Genomic DNA, 20,704 nt, shown 5'->3' on the forward strand with positions numbered 1-20,704 from the left:
GTGGGGAGCCAAGGTGAGACCTTGATGCAACAAAAGAGAGATCAAGAGAGAAATACAGGTACATGAGTGATAAGGATGGAAACCATTGCAAGTGAGTTAATAAATGTCAATGATGTAGAAATGGAAAGGCTATTTTACCAAGAATATCAAGTTGTTATAGATTCCATTTCCCTGGATGCTGAGACATTTACTCACCCTGTAACAGCTTACCAAACTCTAGCTGTACAGGGCAATGAGGAGGCTGAAAGATTGCTGAACTTAGTTCACACTACACAATCTTTACAAAGAGCAAAGGATGCAATCACTGCTATGCCTTCCAACATTGGCAGTGATTTTGAACTGGATGAAGCTTCTGTTGGGGATGCTGATGGGTATGATGAGGAAGACAGCATGAATATAGGGGGAGATACAGATGTTCCTGCATGGATGCTTACAAAAGAATTTTCCTACTCACATCTCCAATTAACTTTGTTCAAGCTAATTCATGACATCTAAGCAGCCATTCAGGCATCTACCAATGTTAGCACAAAGAAGCTACTCACAGCACATCTTGAATCACTCAAGCTGCATAAAATTTAAGCCCTTCAACATAGTCAGACTGTGGATGCAATCAAGCAGGAAATTTTTGAAGTCAAGCAAGATGTTATAGAAAGGATGGATGCTAGACTCCCTGCAACCATCATGACTGAAATTGCTCAAAAGCTAAGGAAGGAGGCTGATCTCAATAGGAAAGTTGAGGCCATGGACTCAAGACTATCTGTTATAGAGAAGTCAATGGCCAAGATACTTAACAATCATGAAGCTCAGACTGCACTACTCCAACAGTTGGTGGCTACTCAACTCCCTTTCACACAACTTGATGATAACAAAAAGGGGGAGAAAGGATCTAGTGAGGGGGAGCAACAACTTAATATTCAAGTTAGCAAAGTAATTATGCCTACAATTGCTTTCACCAAACCACCAACTAAGGACATCATTGACCTGATCAATGAAGCAGCAGCCACATTGAGAGCAGCTGAAAAGAAACAGTTGAGCCCAATCAACTGGGAGAAAATTGATGAGGATATACAAAAGAGGTTTGAGTTAGTAAAGAAGCCAGGAAAATCAGCCATTCATCACTCTCAAATCAGGCAAATCTCTGTGAATGAAATGAACATGAATAATCTGGAAAGAGTATAACCATCCTACATCAAATCTCCAAAGGCTAAACTAATTTTGAAGCCAAAGGTGAACTATCCAAAATCTTCACTAAAGAACCCCTTGGACACAGTGTATGAGACACCAAAGCCTGATGAAAAGAAGCTATTGGCCAGGTCTATAGCATTCTACAAGGATCCAGCTGATTCAGCATTGTAAAGAAGAATTGCTAAAGTTTTCAGGAATGGTAAGGAAATTTGTGTGGTGGCTGGACACCCTCAATTTGCTGAAGCAAAGAGAGAAGAAAAGGCAAGATTGAAGCAAGAAAATAAGCAAGCTGCTCTAGATGCTAAAACGATCAAATAAAAGAAGGAGCAAGCTGCTATCTTGGCCAAGTTGCAAGCTGTGAAACCCACACAACAAATTTCTGAAAAACCATCTGAAGTTGTTGAATCTCAAGATCAAGTAATGTAAAATGAACCTCCACAGACAAAGAAGCCAAGGTACAAGAAAAGAATCAAGAGAAAATTTGATTTCAGTGATGAGGAGATGGAAGGATACTTTTTCAAAGAGTCTATCTCTACAACAACTCAAACATCCATGCCCTCTGTGGCAAATGAAGAATTCAAGATAGATCCATCCAAGAATTTCCATGGTGAACCTATCATTCCAAAAGATGAACCAATAGACTGGGATAGTCTGCCAATACCTGAACTCAATCTACCTCACTTCATGAAGCCAAATAAGACAAAGACCAGAGCAGTCAAGAAAGTGAAGCCCTCAACTCTCAGATCCAAGTCCCTAACCAAAGCTCAAACCAAAGTCAACAAGGGATACATCATGTACATCTTTGACATCAAGGAATTGTCAGATTTAAACCTCTATCTATTTGAACTGGAAGAAGTTAGAGGGATTGATGCTTACAGGAATCTACCTGAAAGGTTAGTATTCAAGTACAAGGGAGGAAAAGAGATACATTGTCCACTTCACAGGATCCTTCAAGAAAGCCAATCTGTGGTGATAAAGGTTTATTCATCCTTCAAGAAGAACTTTGGATTCAATGTGACAGCTAGAAGACTTGTTCTAAAGAAGATTGAAGAACTGAGGAGTATTAGGGCCAAAGATGCACTTCCAAAGACTCTAATTATGCCTTACACATAGAGTAGAGTGCATCTAAGGCCCTACTGGCTGATGGAATTCATGGATGATAAAGGAGTTAGAATATTCTTCAGATTAGAAGACCAATTGAGCATCTCTAGCAATGAGACTCTTTTGGAAATGCAAGAAATGCTAAATCTCTCAAAATCTAATGAACTGGAATTCCACAGACAACTCCAAAATCAGATAGAAGAAAACAAAAGGAAGCTTGGAAAGAGATCCAGATCTTCAAGGAAATAGATTAATCTGCTCAGGCTAGAGGAGCACCTTGAAAATGAATGTGAGCAAATCTTTGTACATTTTGTTAATTACAGCACTTTACAGTTTTATCTACTTTTATTTAAATTTATATTTTTTTGGGGTGTTTTGTAATCATCAAGTTTCTCTTAATTTATGGCTACAATTCTTGTAGACATAAATTGGGGGAGATTGTTGTGTATATATTGTGAACTTGATGATTTCATTAACAAAACACCTTAGTCGATTTAACTTAGTGAAAAATGTAGCACTCGATGGATAAGCAGATATAGTCCCGACGGATGACTCAATATAGTCCCGACGAATGATGATTTGACATCTATCGAGTGAGTAGCTTATGTAACAATAAGTCATGTAGCACATTTCTGCAAACACCTTTGTTTAGATTCTGTAGTAGCATATAAGTCACTTTGACTTTGATTAGATATGTAGAATAGGTTGATTAATTGTACATAGATGATGTCTTGTAATTCTGCATAAATGAAATGAAGTCAAGTGCCAAATAGCTACCCGACGGATAATCAACAATGCTACTCGACGGATGATCAACAAGGCAACCCGATGGATGATCATGTGCCCGACAGATAATCAATTCAAACATCTGTTGACAGTGATAACATAGTCACATGCATCGAATGTATGCAAAAGGAATGTGGAAGCCTACTCAACTGCGTTTTTGAGAACAAAGAAGCATTGCCATTTCCATGCTATTTTGAAGATATTCAAAGATGCTGGAACAGAGTAATGAAGTAGCATAATGTTAGACTCAATAGGTTTTGTTTTAGCATCTTGTCTTATTACTATGTAATCTTGGTGATATATAAACCAAGAGTAGCAATTAGAACAAAAAGAAGACTAAGCAAATATTTTCTCAGAGAAACATTAGTAATTTGTATCCTTAGCATTTCTCTGTAAGTTTAGTTGTTCTAAGTTGTAAGCAGTTGTGAGCTATTCAAGCTTCACAGAGTTCTCTTAATATATATATATATATATATATATCTAGCGGATACATTCTAATCCACCGGAAAGTTTTAAAGACTTGTGTTTTTATTATTTTGTGTTTTGATTCATATTTAACTTGTTATTCCGCACTTTACAAATCAAAACACTGTCATATATAATCTTAAGTTAGAACATTTTACAATTCAGAAAAAGTTTCAAGAATTCCATTCAACCCCCCTTCTGTAATTCTTGTTGCATTGTTGGGGATTCAAAAGTACTTATTTTTTACATAAGCTACTCACTCGATGGATGTCAATTTGTCATCCGTTAGGACTATAAAGTTCATCCGTCGGGACTATATTAGATCATCCATCGAGTGCTACAAATTTCACTAAGTTAAATCTACTAAGGTGTTTTGTTTAACTTATCACCAAGTTCACAACATATTCCTAACAATCTCCCCCAATTTATGTCTACTAGAATTGTAGCCAAAAATTAAGAGAAACTTGATGATAACAAAACACCCTAAAAATACAGATTAAAAAGTAGTAGATAAAATTGATAAGTGCTACAAAATTTATTGAAAATTGAACAAAGCAAAGTGTACAAAGAGTTCTCACAATTATTTTCAAGGTAATCCTCTAGCCTGAGCAGATGATTCTATTTCCTTGATTGTCTGGATTTCTTCTCAAGCTTCCTGTTGTTTTCCTCTATTTGATTCTGGAGTTTTCTATGGAATTCAAGTTCATCAGCTTCAGATAAATCCAACATTTATTGCATTTCCAATAGAGTCTCATTGCTAGAGATACTCAATTGGTCATCCAGTCTGAAGAATCTTCTAACTCCCTTATCATCCATGAATTCCATTAGCTAATAAGGCCTAAAATGCACTCTCTTTCCTGTGAAGGGGATTGTAAGAGTTCTTGGAAGTGCATTCTTGGATTTATTACTCCTTAGATCTTTTATCTTCTTTAGAACCAGTTTCCTTGCAATTACATTGAACCCAAAGTTCTTCTTGAAGGATGAGAAGACTTTCATCAGAACATATTGGCTTTCTTGAAGAATCCTGTGAAGTGGCCAAGTGATTTCTTTTCCTCCCTTGTACTTGAACACCAGCCTTTCAGGAAGATGTCTATGAGCATCAATCCCTCTTACTTCTTCCAATTCATCCAAGTAGAGGTTTATTTCAGAAAACTCCTTGATATCACAGATGTATAAGAGATCCTCCTTGTTGACTGTGGGTTGAGATTTAGTTAGGGTCTTGGATCTAAGAGTCACAGGCTTCACTTTCTTGATTGCTCTAGTCTTTATTTTCTTTGGCTTGTTGAAGATAGGTAAGTTGAGTTCAGGAATTGGTAAACTTTCCCAGTATATTGGCTCATCCTTGGGAATAATAGGCTCACCATGAAAGTTCTTTTTTGGATCCACCTTGAATTCCTCATGCACCACTGAGGGATTGGATGTTTGAGTTGAAGTTGTAGACTGTTTGGGAATGTAGTCTTCCATTTCCTCATCACTGAAGTCCAATTTTCTTTTAGAATGAAGCTTGTATCCGAATTTTCTTTTCTGTGGAGGTTCATTTTGTATTTGTTAATCTTGAGCATCAGTAATCACAGGTGGTTTTTCATAAATCTCAGTTGTAGATTTGACAGCTTGAAGTTTGGCCAAGATAGGAGTTTGCTCCTTTTTTATATGAGCTTCTTAGCTTCTAAAGCAGCATGCTTCTTTTCTTTCCTGATCCTTTCTTTTTCTTCCTTCTTAGCTTCTACAAACAGAGGGTGTCCAGCCACCACACGGATCTCTTTTCCATTCTTGTAGATTTTGGCAATTCTCTTCTTTTGAACTGAATCAGATGGATCTTTGTAAAATGCAATTGACCTTTCCAACAGCTTCTTCTCATCTGGCCTAGGTGTCTCAAACATGAGATCCACAGGGTTTTTGTCTAAGAGCTTTGGATAGTTCCTTTTAGGCTTTAAAATCAGATTAGCTTTTGGAGATTTGATGCATAAAGTTTGTCCTTTTTCCAAGTTGCCCAGACTCATTTCATGCACTGAGATATGTTTGACTTGAGAATGGTGATGAAAAGTCTTGTCTGACTTCTGTAGCAGACCAAATTTCTTCTGAATATATACATCAATAATCTTCCATTTTTCATCTAGTTCCTTCTCAACAGCTGCAATATCAAGCATCTTGGGATTTGTCTTTGAATTAAGTTTAGCAGCTGCTATTTGGATCAGATCAATACTGTCCAATACTGGTGGCTTTGGCAGGGTAATTTCTGGAACAATTACTTGACTGATCTGAACATTTTTCACATGCTCCCCCTCACAGGTTGGCTCTGCTTGACTGAATTGAATTGTTGATTCTTTCTCCCCCTTTTTGTTATCAGCAAGTAGAGTAGATGCAGAAGTTTGTGCAGCCACCAGCTTTTGTAGCAACTGAGTTTGCTGTGCTTGATGAAGATGAATGGCTATTAGAGAGGCTTCCATAACTTGTAGTGTAGTGTCAAAATAATCCATTTTGGTTGCAAGATCAAAATTTTTCCTTAACTGTCTGTTGATGTGAAGCATTGTTGTGTTTGGAAATTTAGCATCCAATCTTTCAGAGACATTCTTCTTGACTTGGTCAATCTCTGTCTTGATGGAAGTGACATCTTGGTTGTGTTGAAGAACTTGTATTTAATGGAGTTGCAGAGAGTTGAGATGTGCCTGAAGAAGCTTCTTGGTGCTAGCATTGGTTGTGGCTTGAAGAGCATTTTGTGTCTGTTAGATAATGTGAAAAAGAGTTGTTTTGAAATGATGCTCATCACACTCTTTAGAAAACACCCAAGAAGGAATATTTGATCCAGAGCTAGGGCCTGTTTCTCCCCCTATGTCTATGAGCTCTTCACTATCATCACCATCATCTCCAAAGAAATCTATAGACTCACCAGTACCATAGTCAACATCATCACTAGCTCTAGGTGCCATGGCTGTGATGGCATCTTTTGCTCTTTGCATTGATTGAGTAGTATGCACCAAGTTTAGCATCTTTTCTGCATTTTCATTGCCCTGTCCAGCCAAAAGTTAATATGCTGGAACAGGATGAGTAAATGTGTCAGCATCAAAAGAGATGGAATCTATGACAACTTGATCATGCTGAGATAGTTTCTCTCTTTCTGCATCATTGACATTCATTGACTCACTAACAATGATGTCCATCCTTATTTCTCCTGTACCTGCATTTCTCTCATTTTCTCTCTGTTCTTGCATTAAGGACTCCCCTTGGCTCACCACCCTCACACCCTCACCTTCACCTACTAAGATGGAACTCCCCTCACTCACTTTTGCTAGACCTGAAGAAATGGTCTGGATTGTGTGACACCCTCCAAACCCGTGTCAGAGGTTTAGGGTCCACAACACATACACCATATAAAAACTTGTATAAGAAATATTAATTGCAATGACCCTGCTTTACATAACCACGGATCGCAACAGGTTAAAGTATGAAAACAAGCCACAACCTTAACTTTTATTACAACACACCAAATCCCAACTAATTTAATTTACAATTGATGATGAAATTATTTTTACAATCTTACTATCTCACTACCGCAATAAACTCCTGCTAGCTCGATCCAACTCAATCTGGGGTCCTAGCTCATACATTGAACTGGGAAACCTCGCTATCAACCGTATCCTTCTTAACTGTAGAATACATAAAAAGATTCGCAAGAGTGAGCTAACTAGCTCAGCAAGTCACCATGACAATAATTGAGGTTAATCAATGATCAAACGAGATGATTAAGAGGAATCAAGTTTATTGCTAAACAATCATTAGAATTGGATATTCATTTTATGTTTTAAAACCAAGGTTAGGCTGCTGATCAGTCACGCACTAACCCCGAGCAAAGCACACAGCACTAGTCTAATTACTGGATCCAAGGCACACATTGGCCTATAATTGACCACGAATCTGGTCTGACCACGAATCTGGTCCACATTTAGAAAACTGTCCAATTCTAAAACAATTCAGTGTAATAAACAATGTAATTCAATAAGCAAGATCATAATCAATATTGATACAGCACTTGTACAAAAGCGTAATATGATTCATGAGTATAACAAGGGTATATCAAGGTATGTATGGGAAACGGTTTTCAGCCTGTAAAAGGATCAGGTATTAGACAAATAATGATTTTTCAAGGTATAGTTCTTTGATGTTATAAAGAATGGTTGGGGTATAAAAGTTTCTGTGTTTTCAAACAATTTTCTTCCAGTGTTTGGTGTTTGGTAGTTATACATTTGGGGAGCAGTATCATATTTGGGTGGTTTGGTATCTGAAAATCAATGAAGGATGGTTTACAAAGAATAAGGCTTATGGCTCAAGATCAAGAAAAATAAGGGTTCAAGGTTAAATAGTTTAAAATACTTGCAATATAAAACAGGAGTAATTTTGAATAATAGCATGTTATGAAACAGTTCGAAAATATTTGCGATACATCTTGAAGAAAAGTTCAGAAGTACTTGCCTTACAGGGCTTTACAACTATTACTGATCAATTATGAGCCGACTCTGTCGCTCAGGCTTTAACGTCCAACCACTAGATCCCATTCGGTTCGACTTTGATACTCAGGTTTTCCTGTTGAAACTCTACTAAGCTCGTCGACTGACCACTAGGTTATCTCTAGTCCATTGTCCACTTTCGGTTTTCCGACTAGAACCTACAGGGTCGAAATACTCTATGTTAGATACCCAGTTATACTTGATATATCCTCGCTAACCACCTACCCATACGATAACATATTCCGACTCTTAATCATTCATATCATAATAACACAAACAATAATTAGGGTTCACATTCTCGAAATCGGTTCAGTGTTCGTTTTCAGAAAATACGTACACTCGTCATTTTACGAAATTAGGGTTACTGAATTTTGGACAGAACATTCACCATAACATACAATCAAGTTCGTATAAAGTATAAGTATATATATTCCCTCGATGTCCCGATAATTATTGGATACGCTCCCGCATTTCCATAGTTGATTTTCCGAAAATCGTGCAGCGTCTCTTTTGTTTATCGGACTACCCGTCGAAACATCAATCGACGTCAATAACAACAAATCACAATCCAATTTTCACAGTTCCACAACTATTCACATACGAAACTAATTACATGACTCATTTTATGTATTTTATAAAATTAGGACTCAGAATAAATTCATCACCGTCCAAGCCGACTCACCGAAGTTCACCATCGACGGCGGTAAAATTTATCGGTGCACGATACGTGTCGGGTTTCTAAATAAATTTCACCGATTAAACATTAATTTCCCGCACAATATTAATTTATTATTTCCCAAAGAAAAAAAATCAATTAATCATTAGTATGCAGGGTAATAAAAAAATAAAACAATCCCCAACCGAACAATAGTAACAATATCGACACAGTCACGGGCCACCTAACCGAAAAAGAATCCGGCGGCGGCCGGAAAGAAATCAACAGACAGCACCCTGGCAAGGCAACAGTAGCACAACAACAACACAAATGGACGCACGCATGTGCGTCACACGCACGCCGACCACCTCGCCGGAGAAAGTCACGGTGGCGGACGGTAATAATAGAGAAGAAGAACGACAGCACAGTAGCACCAAGTAAACTGCACACACATATCATACGTACTTAACACAAATATGCGTATGTATATATAGCAAATAAGCAAGAACACATCCGAAAATCAATCGGAAAATCAATCGGGAAGCAAGGCGGCAGCGGGGTAATTACCCGATAGCAAACCAGAACACAGGGGATAACAGGAAGTCTGAGAAAGAAAAAGGGAGGGTCGAGAGGAGGAATAAGACTAGAGAGATCGAACGCCACTACAAATGATACCGCCGAGCATATGAAGGCAATGCTGCGGTGGTTGTTATGTTTTGTTCTTTTATTTTATTTCATTTTACAGTTGAAACAATGACGCGTGTCTCTAACTGCATAAAACCCAAACACGCGTCCTTACTTACTGGCTGCTAGCATAAATTCATTCTGAAATTCGCAATTTAACGAATCAAGTTACGATAAAACAAACTCAAAAAATCACGAGAATAATTTTAAAATGTTACAAATATCCCGAAGTTTATAAAAACGTAATTTTCATAATTTTAACACAATTTTTGAAATACCACTTATACCCGCTTTTATCAATAAAACGAAACAATGCGTGGGTAAAATTAATCCCAAAAATTACCAAAATAATTTTAAAATTCTCGGAATATTCCAACCTTAAATAAATATGAGTTTCATAATTTTTGAAGAATTCTTGAATTAAATATAGATTTTACACATAAAAGCAATCAGAACATCATTTAAAGATAATTAATAAATTATTGATTTCTCAATTTTATAAATTCCTAAATTTAATTATTGTAATTATAGAACCAGAAAAATGATTTTAGAGACATTCCAAATATTTATACAAATAAATTTGCACTAAATCCACTTTTAAAATTGAAAACAATTCAATACGACTCCATAATTAATCACGCAGACAACCCGATACACCATAAATCACACATAGATAATAATCAAACAACACATAGCGGTCAAAACCAATACACATATTTTATTTATTTAATAATTTCTATAATCACATATTTAAATAATTCTAAAATACACGAGTCGTTATAGATTGATTCTCTCACTCAATTCACTCCCTGCCCTCAGTCCTAACGGTGATTGTACACTACTAGGTCATCTGCACTTGTGACAATTTTTGGGATTGAAATTGTGCAGAGAATACCAACGGATGAGGAACATCCATCGAGATAGTAGTTAGGCTAGCCGACGAATGACTACTATTAGGCACATCCGTCGGGATACAATCACCACCCGAAGGATGAACAATATCCGTCGAGATAGAAGAAATGAATGAGTTTGGAGTGGAGACTACTATTGCATCTGTGGTGATTGATTTAAGATTTGGCACAGATGTTTCAGTAAACTCAGAAAATTTTGGCAAGTGAGCCAACAAATCATCTAAAAGATGATGTTCACTTGCTTGGATTTTTGGCTTCTCCAATAAAGTTAAAGATGGAGAATTGGGAAGTGATGTATGAATCATGTTTATATCCAATGAGTGTATGGGTTAATTTGTTGTTTGGGGTGCTTCAATTATTAATGATTTTGGCTGTGACTCCACATTTATTGGAGCCACATCAAGCTGACTTTGAGATGGTGCAGTGACTGAGTCTTTAGCTCCAATTTGCACTGTGTGTGTTCCCTGTGCATCCCCAAGGGTTTTAGATCTTTTCTTTCTGGCATAAGTCTGTGGTGAACTTGTGTCCCTAAACCTCTTGGCCTGTGCTCCTGGTTGCGAGCTTGTTTCAATAGTAACATCATTTTGGGAGGATGAAACTAGAATTGAGCTGATTTCCTTATCAACAACCACAGTTTGTTGGGAAACTGTGGTGTGGGTAGGCTTGGGTACACTAATCTCACCAGCCTTATCCTTAAAGTTTCTTTTACTTTCACTCTGTCCCTCACCTAAATCACTCTCCTTCACACTCCCCTCTTTGTGTTTGATAGTTTTTGCAACTGGTTTCTTTTGAGAGAAACCGGAGGGGGCTTTCTTAGCTTTGGATTTTGAAATTGTTGTTTTGGTAGCTTGGGTAGGCATCTGTTGGGTCACTAACACAGATGCCATAGCTACACTTGAAGGCAAAGAAATTTGTGAGGTTGGAAGAGCAGAGACAATGGTGCTTACCTCACTTATCTGAGGTCCCCCTCATGATTGGAAAGTAGAAGAGGGGCACCTCTTTGTGGTGACTTGCTCTGTTGAGATCTGCAATGATTCTCCTTTCTTGAACCCAACAATTCAGTTTGTTGGATGGGTTCTCAACATCAATATTCTCAATAAGATGGTTAGCAAACATCATAAAGAATCTAGCATAATAGACACTGAAGGTAAACATATAAAGCATGTTAAGAATGACAATGTTAACATAATCAAAATTACTCACTTTACCAGAAAATACTTTGGTAACTACATCACACACATAACTCCACTCTTTTCTAAGACCTAGTCTCCTAATCTCACTTAATTTAGAGGTAGGGAGAGCATAGCCAATAGAATTAAGTATGTTAACTAAATCAGTATCTGTGTGTGGAACAGTGGTAGTGTTTTGAGGAATTTTAAAGCAAGCTTGAATTGTATCACTGTTAATGCATAACTGCTTACCTTTAAGAGTGAAAGTTATGGTCTTGTCAGAATATTGGTACACTGCAGTTGTCCATATCTCCTCCACAACTTCACAATAGATTGTGGGTGATTCTAGCATAGCATAACTGAGTTTACAGCCCTTCACAAAGTCCATCATTTTGTGAAAATCTCCAGATTGTGGAATCTTCTTGTTCACAAGAGCTACAAAGTTGTACTTTTCATAGATAAATCCAGACTGGGACATGATTTTGACTACTGGTGCCATTGTTAAAGTATGGAAATTTGTAGAGAGAGTATTTGCTTTGGAGAAGAAAGTAGTTAGAGTAATTGATTTGAGAATGATAAAAGAATAGAATAAAAATGAGTTCTGCTTTTATACTATCTCAGAAATAAACTGTCAAAAATAATAAAGTGAAATAAATTAACCAATCAAAATAGCCAAAAATTGCCGTTTAAAATAAATAAACTGTCAAAATTCTGTGAATTTTTCATCATGTTATACTTACAAACTGTAAGTATACCCGATGGATAATGTTCAGAGATTTAACGACTAAGATTGAGACAATTCGACGGATGATAATAAAATAATTATCCGTCGGGTTATAAAATAATCCAGAAAAGTAATTGATTTTTATTAAAAAATACTATTCCGACGGATGATCAAATTCGATGAATAATGAGCATCCGTCGAGATGTAAATTTTGACTTAGCCAAAGGTGGATTCATCAAGTGGCTTGGTAAAGATATCTGCAAGCTGCTTTTCACTTGGAACAAAATGAAGTTCCACAGTACCATTCATCACATGTTCCCTAATGAAGTGGTACTTGATGTCTATGTGCTTTGTTCTTGAATGTTGTACTGGATTTTCAGTGATGGAAATTGGACTTGTGTTATCACAGAAAATGGGAATTTTGTCCACTTGTAGACCATAGTCCAACAATTGGTTTTTCATCCACAAAATCTGTGCACAGCAACTACCAGCAGCAATATATTCAGCTTCAGCTGTAGAAGTAAAAACTAAATTTTGCTTTTTACTGAACCAGGACACAAGCTTGTTCCCTAGAAATTGACAGGTTCCTATTGTACTTTTTCTGTCTATTTTACAACCTGCATAATCTGCATCTGGATAACCAGTTAGATCAAAACTAGAATCTCTAGGGTACCAAATGCCAAGTTTGGGTGTTCCCTTGAGATATCCGAAAATTCTCTTTATAGCTACTAAGTGAGATTCTTTAGGGTCAGCCTAAAATCTAGCACAAAGACAAGTAGCAAACATTATATCTGGCCTACTAGCTGTTAAATACATAAGTGAGCCAACCATGCCCCTATATCTTAAAATATCCACATACTTTTCAATAGTGTTTAATTCAAGTTTAGTTGCAGTGGCCATGGGATTTTTTGCAGATGTGCAATCCATTAGATCAAACTTCTTTAAAAGATCATAAATATATTTAGTTTGACTAATGAATATTCCATCACTAACTTGCTTAACTTGTAAACCAAGAAAGTAAGTTAGTTCTCCCATCATGCTCATTTCATACTTACTTTGCATCAATTTGGAAAACTTTCTGTAAAGTTTTTTATATGTAAAGCCAAATATAATATCATCTACATAAATTTGAACAAGTACACTAGAGCCAATAACATTTCTAAAGAATAAAGTTTTATCAACAGTACCTCTTGTGAATTGATTTTCCAAAAGAAACTTTGATAAAGTGTCATACCATGCTCTAGGTGCTTGCTTCAGTCCATAAAGTGATTTCAAAAGATAGTAGACATATTCTGGAAAATTTAGATCTTCAAAACCAGGAGGCTGACTAACATAGACTTCCTCCTCCAAATCTCCATTCAGAAAGGCACTTTTGACATCCATTTGATAGACCTTGAAATTAGCATGGGATGCATAGGCTAAGAAAATTCTGATGGCTTCAAGTCTTGCAACATGAGCAAAAGTTTCATCAAAATCTATTCCTTCTTATTGACAGTAGCCCTTAGCAACCAATCTAGCTTTGTTCCTGACCACTATGCCATTTTCATCCATCTTATTTCTGAATACCCACTTGGTGTCAATTGTATTCTTTCCTTTAGGTTTGTTACCAGCTTCCATACCTTGTTCCTTTCAAATTGGTTTAGCTCCTCCTCCATAGCTAAAATCTACTCAGGATCCAACAAAGCTTTTTCTACCTTCTTCGGTTCTTCCTTAGAAAGGAAGCTGCTATATAGACTTTCTTCTTGAGTTGCTTTCCTTGTTTGAACTCTAGAAGATGCATCACCAATGATGAGCTCAAAAGGGTGATCTTTAATCCATTTTCTTTGTTGAGGTAGATTAGCTCTAGATGAAGAGGCCTTATTGTTGTCTTGATGTGTGACTGAGTTTTGATTATGAGAAACTCCCCCTGAATTTATTAATATTTGATTTGAGAAAGGGGTACTTTCTGTAGGTGATCTATTATGACTCTCAGCTTCTCTCATTGTTCCGATGGATGATGCACTTTGTATCTCGATGGATGAAGCTGATTGTCTCCCGACGGATAAGGCAGATTGTCTCCCGATGGATGAAACATTTTGTAACTCGACATATGTTGAATTATGTGCTTCATTAGTTGTAGATTTTTCTGCATTATCCTTAGTCACTGTTTCTTGATCACTTTCATCATCACTGTCATCACTAATCATCTCCACATTATCAAACTTGAGGCTTTCATGGAAATCTCCATCTTGTAGTCCTTCAATCTTTTTATCATCAAACACAACACGTACTGATTCCATAACAATGTAGATTCTTAGATTGTAGACTCTATATGCTTTCCATACTGTGAAATCAGTATCCTTCTTTGATTAGATCTAACCTCCTCAGTTCCTTCACAGAGTATTTCAATCTTCTCCCATATTTGCTTGGCAGTGTCACAGTTAACAATATTGTTGTACATCACATTGTCAAGTGACTCAATCAATATCAATTGCAAGCTGCTATCCAGGGAGACTTTCTCCTTTTTAGGGTCAGAATACTCAGCTGGATCTTTAGGAGCATAATGAGCTGGTATGATCATGTCTCCATCTGTAGATTCCTCAACTCTTACCATAGGAATGAAGGGTTCATTCTTGAGGATCTGAATATGGAGTGGATTGGCCTTCCTGATAAACAACATCATTTTCTTTTTCCAAAGAGTGTAGTTAGCTTTGTCAAAGGTAGGAATTTTGATGCTACTGATTTTCTGTGTATTCATTCTTCCAAGATCTTGAATCTGTTTACTTTCAGATTTTGCTCTGATACCACTTGTTAGGTAATGAATCACATAGGGAGGGGGGGTGAATGTGTTTTTCTGATTTTAGGCATTTCTTGAAAGTTAATGGTTGGTTGAACAAAGTAAATTAAATCTTGTATATAAAAGTGTTCATGCAGAATCTAAACTTGCAGAAAATAAATAACACAGATATTCAAAACTCACTTATATTTTATATTAAAAATTAAGACTATTTTGCTACAAAATTTCTAAGCTCTTTGATGTTAAAGAGCTCAGCTTCTTCTTGAGAGTGATACAAGAGATTTGATCTAAATTGTTAATTCTAACTAGAGGACCAGTGTTAACTTTATAACTCAGTTAACTGCTGGTTTACACAGTGGATAATAAATATGCTATTAGCTTTTCTAAACTGTCACTTGTCATTTCTATTGATAGAAAAGCAAATATTCCATTTCTGGCTTAGCATATCTTTAGCATCCCGTGTTTACTTTAATTTTCCTCTGTCAGTTAATCTTTGCTATTGATCTTGCACACTCTTCAAGCTACTTTTTATAGACTTGTCAATCCAGCTGTTGGATTGTTTGTTGATCGTTTATCTTGGATATTAAAGTGATCTGCAATTCTATACTTTGAGACTATACCTCGAGATCTCCAGTTTGAATAAATAGAACACTTGACATCTCGATAAGTACATAGGCTTATCGAGATCTCTAGCACTCCATATTGAGTTTGGCTTGTAGAGGTCTTCAGCTTGTCGAAATCTCTAGTCTTCACATCTTCACTTTGAATTATCGATAACTCAGAGTTCTCTACTGAATGTAGACTTGTCAATAACTCTAAGTTCTATAGTGAAGGAATGATTTGTCGATATCTCTAATCCAGTTCTTCAATTTTACTTGTCGATATCTTCCTGAGTTCTCTAGTAGCTTTCCTGACTTCTCCACTCCGAGTTCATTCATTTCTTCTAACCCGGTGGTTATTACTCATCCGTCGAGTAATGATTGTATCCCGACGGATGTGTCCAACAGCCGTCATCCGTCGGCTAGCCAAACTATTATCCCGATGGATGTTTCTCATCCGTCGGTACTCTCTGCAACTTGAATGACTTCTCGATAAGCCATTCTGGAGTTCTCGAATGACTTCTCTATAACATTAAATATGTGACTTGTAGAGATCTTGACTTATAATATTTTTCTCCAAACAGATTTATTCAACTCCAAGTTTCTTCAAAATTCTTCTGAGCCATGATCTTCTTGATCTTCTTCCAGATAGAATCCTTAGGCTTGATACTGTTTTAGGAAAAAGACTGCAGTCTACTCCTTTACATTTTAACAGACTTTAAGTGTTACAAATACAAAATACAAATTTAGATAACAATACAACTTATTCAGGGTAGACCCCAAGCTTAACTGATTACTGAAAATAACTGTTCATTAATCTTCTACTAAGATCAGATGTCCATTTGACTTACTTCATACTTTGATCAAAGATGCTAATGACATTGTTATCTCCAATATTTTTTGACATCATCAATTATATATTACAGTACATAGCATATATACTTGTGATAGTACTTTACACAAGCATAAAAAAATGGCCCATTATTTTGAAAACTTGAATGTACGGCCACTTTTTAAAAAAATAATGTAAAGTGCATCCACAACTATTTTATTTATTCTTATAAAATTTGGATCTAACAGTGAAGTTAATGTGAGCGGAAACACAAGGTGACAACCTTTTTTAGAATTCAAAAATTTAACTACTTTTTTGAATAAATGGCTCATATAAATAATAATACTATAAAAATAGGCACAAATATATGTATCTGATTAAATGTTTCCACATTTCGTGTGGCATATAAAATATAAAAAATGTTGCAATTGTACCAAGGATTCTAAAACTAGTTATTGCTAAAATGATACTCATGAGATTTTTTTTTTTACTAGTAGGAATATAATAAATCTAATACCGTGAACTTTCATAAATTTTATAACAAAAATGATAAGATAAAACTCGAACATCTTGATAATAGATTAGCTAAAAAATATTGTTAAACAATCACAAAATGATTCTGATCGAAACCACTATAAGGGATTTTGTGACTGCAAATATGAACATAAAGTGTGGGGATGCGTGTGTGCAGATACAAATGGTGAGGATTGAGAAACATCCATGAAGATATCCAGAAAGATTGGAATTTTAACTTCATTTTTTTTGTTATTAAAAGAAAGGGGAGAGAGGGGGTTGTCAAAAAATAAAGCTCAGTATTGTATTTGTTTCAACCAAATATAATAATGGATCAAGAAATAAATACTTGAGATAAAACTAGCTAAGTACCAAGGGAATCAATGGAATTAATAAACTCATACTAGGGCAGTATTAAAAACACATATATATATATATAGAAAACTTATTTTACTATAATCCATAAAAATCTAGTAACAAGTTGAGAAGACAATACAACAAAAACTTAAAACCAATTACAAATTCCCTAATAATTAAGTAAATTTAATATCCTTAGTTAAAAATTTCGCAAATTATTGAGGCCTAATATGAATATGGAGAGATAGTGTCATCCAATAATCAGTCGTGAAAGCTTTCAAAGGAAATTAAATAACAAACCAATGGAATTACATGGAAATGAACAACATTAATCTAGAAAGAAATATAAATTTTATAGGTATAAATATGATTATCAACATCACTAGCATTGTATTGTCTAGAAATTATTTTATGTTTTATTCGTCTAATTCATTTACCTTTGCTACCGAATCATTTTAGGTTAAGATCAAATCAGTTAACAGTACTTAACGCAATAAAAAATAGGACAAGAACTAGTGAAAGCATTCTTATTAAAACAAGGAACGTGTATCTAACAAAACCTCTCCCGACACCATGAAATCATCGACAAAACTCTTGAAAAAAAAGTATATAAAGCTTACAATTGGAGACGAAGTTGATAAAAAATAAAACGAATAGAACTAGTTAAAGCCCCAAACTAGAAAAAATGAATATATGTTTGTAAACATGATTTTATTTTATCAGAAAAGCTCTTTGTTTTTCTTTTCTTTCATTATTCATGCGCTAATTCATTTTAAATTAATATATGATTTTTTTTTATTAGTATGAAAATATTACCGGATTCTTCCCCATGTGTGTGTATACAATAAAAACAAAGATTGAGGCTTTCTCTGGTGACAGTACTACTACTATTGCAAGCACTCAAACTTTTCAAAACTAGTTTTTTCTAAGATGGTAGCCATGCAATAAAATTATCCTAATGTAAATAAGCACATCCATATATTGGGATTTACATTGGTCAACAAAAATTCAGTAACAAGTTAAAGAAGTAATCCAACAAAAACTTTAAAAACATTTGCAAATTCCCTAAGTAGCGCAGTTCCATATCCATAAAACAATTTAAGTTAATATAATTCTACTAATTAATCAAATGTTTCGTTAATTATAAACACAAAGTATGAATAGTTATGTAAATAATGAACCAATCAAATTATGAAAATTTAGATTGAAAATAAACATCAATCTTGAAAAGAATCTGAATTTTTTGTACCTAAATCTGATTATCAAAAATTATTTTAAATTTTAATTGGTCTTATGAGAATGAGAGGGAGATACTGCTACATTTTATAGCTACCAACTCATTTGATGTTGAATTATATCATATTATATAATATGAGTAATCAGGATAATTTTAAAGTACTATTGTGAAGGGTTCGAAACTCATCAAATACTTACTTAAATTTAATTATACACAATTATATCTTAGGACTGAAAATATTGGTATTCTTTTTGCAAGAAATATTGATAACTAAATTATCTTTTAAAGTAAAATAGGTATCCTAAACTATCAATGAGATAATTTTGAAATTTATAGAAAAAACGGTATCCTAATTTACAAAGGAAAGAAGTTTTAATTTTTTATCATATTTTTATTCGAGCATGTATTCGAATTTAGAAAGGTTCATATTATCTTTAAAATATTATAAGTAGAATAAGTATCATAATTATATCATATATAAAATACCAGTAAAAATGATTTATTCAAAGTATTATCAAAGGTTGAGGTTCGATACTCAATAATGAAAAAAAATCTTGTCAATAAGATATTTTAATATATAATAAACAACATTTTGTATATAACATGTTTATTATAGATTTAAAAAATTAAAATAAACTTGAAATATAAATAATTTTAAATAATAAATTTACACAAAAGAGCTAAAGTGACTATTTCCACTACTTGATACAAAGGCCAGAGGGTAACTGTGGAACATGTATATCATGTTAAATGACAAGAGCCCGGGTAAATAATAAGATTACACTAAAAATAATATTCTAAAAATTGAAATTTAGTTTGACTAGGTGAGCCTAACCCACACTTAATTGGGTGTAAAAAATTGGATATAATAAAAAATAATGTTGAAAATTAAATTAATATTGTATACATGTAGATATTATGTAATAAATCATATATTAACTGAAATTATAAATATTACTTCTTTTTTAAAATATTACTCTCCTAGATAATGAAAAAGAATCATTAATTCTAATTCTGATTGAAATTTTGAACAAGATAAGTTTATAATCAAAAAGATGACATCATATATGTATATAATATGATATATTAAAACTATATAGTGAGATTAATGTGTTAATTGGGGAAATACTTAGATAATTATATTATCATGTTCATTCAGTTTTTACCCATATTTTTAATGATTAAAATAAATATAAGTACGATTTTATAGTGAATAAAAAATTTCGTATCAGTCTTTTTTTATATATATATTTTCAAGATAATATCAGTTAAATTTTGATTGTTAAACCATCACTAAATTAAAAATTGTTTAGTAAGTGTTGAGTGAACACTTGAAGTTATAAATGTTGAATTGAGGGTCTAAACTTAAAAATTATTTCTCTTTATAAAATTGTAAAAATTGTGAATTAACATACTTAAAATATTAATAAAACAATTATATTACCGGTTATAAGTTATCTATACTATACTGTTATAAGCAGAACACCCTCTATTTGGTAGTTGCTCGGTACAGTTGTTTGGTAGTTGCTCGGTACGGTCATTTGATACGACAAATAACAACCGTTAGATCTAAAGTCAGAGAAATGAGAACCATTGGATACAATAATAAAATATTATTATATTAATATTTAAACTGCTCTCATAGATTCAGGGTTCGAACCCCGTCAACAGCTTAATATATTTAAACTTTTATATTCTTTATTTAAACAATATATTATATTATATTATTTATTTTCAGTCAAGTCTCAAATTATTATAAAACATATATTATACTATTATAAGCAGAACACCCTCTATTTGGTAGCTGCTCGGTACAGTTATTTGGTAGTTGCTCGGTACGGTCGTTTGGTACGACAAATAACAACCGTCAGATCTAAAGTCAGAAAAATGAGAACCATTGGATACAATAATAAAATATTATTATATTAATATTTAAACTGCTCTCATAGATTCAGGGTTCGAACCCGTCAACAGCTTATTATATTTAAACTTTTATATTCTTTATTTAAACAATATATTATATTATATTATTTATTTTCAGTCAAGTCTCAAATTATTATAAAATATATATTGTTATAATTTATTATATTCTTCGATTTATTTTTCAACTATTGAAAATTATATTATAAAATATATTATTAAAAACTATCGAATGTTAAAAGTAATCGCATGGGTTAGAGGCTAGTATTAAATAAATCAAGTAACACA

This window comes from Apium graveolens, chromosome 5, assembly GCF_009905375.1.
Source record: "Apium graveolens cultivar Ventura chromosome 5, ASM990537v1, whole genome shotgun sequence".
In the NCBI taxonomy this organism is placed as follows: domain Eukaryota; kingdom Viridiplantae; phylum Streptophyta; class Magnoliopsida; order Apiales; family Apiaceae; genus Apium; species Apium graveolens.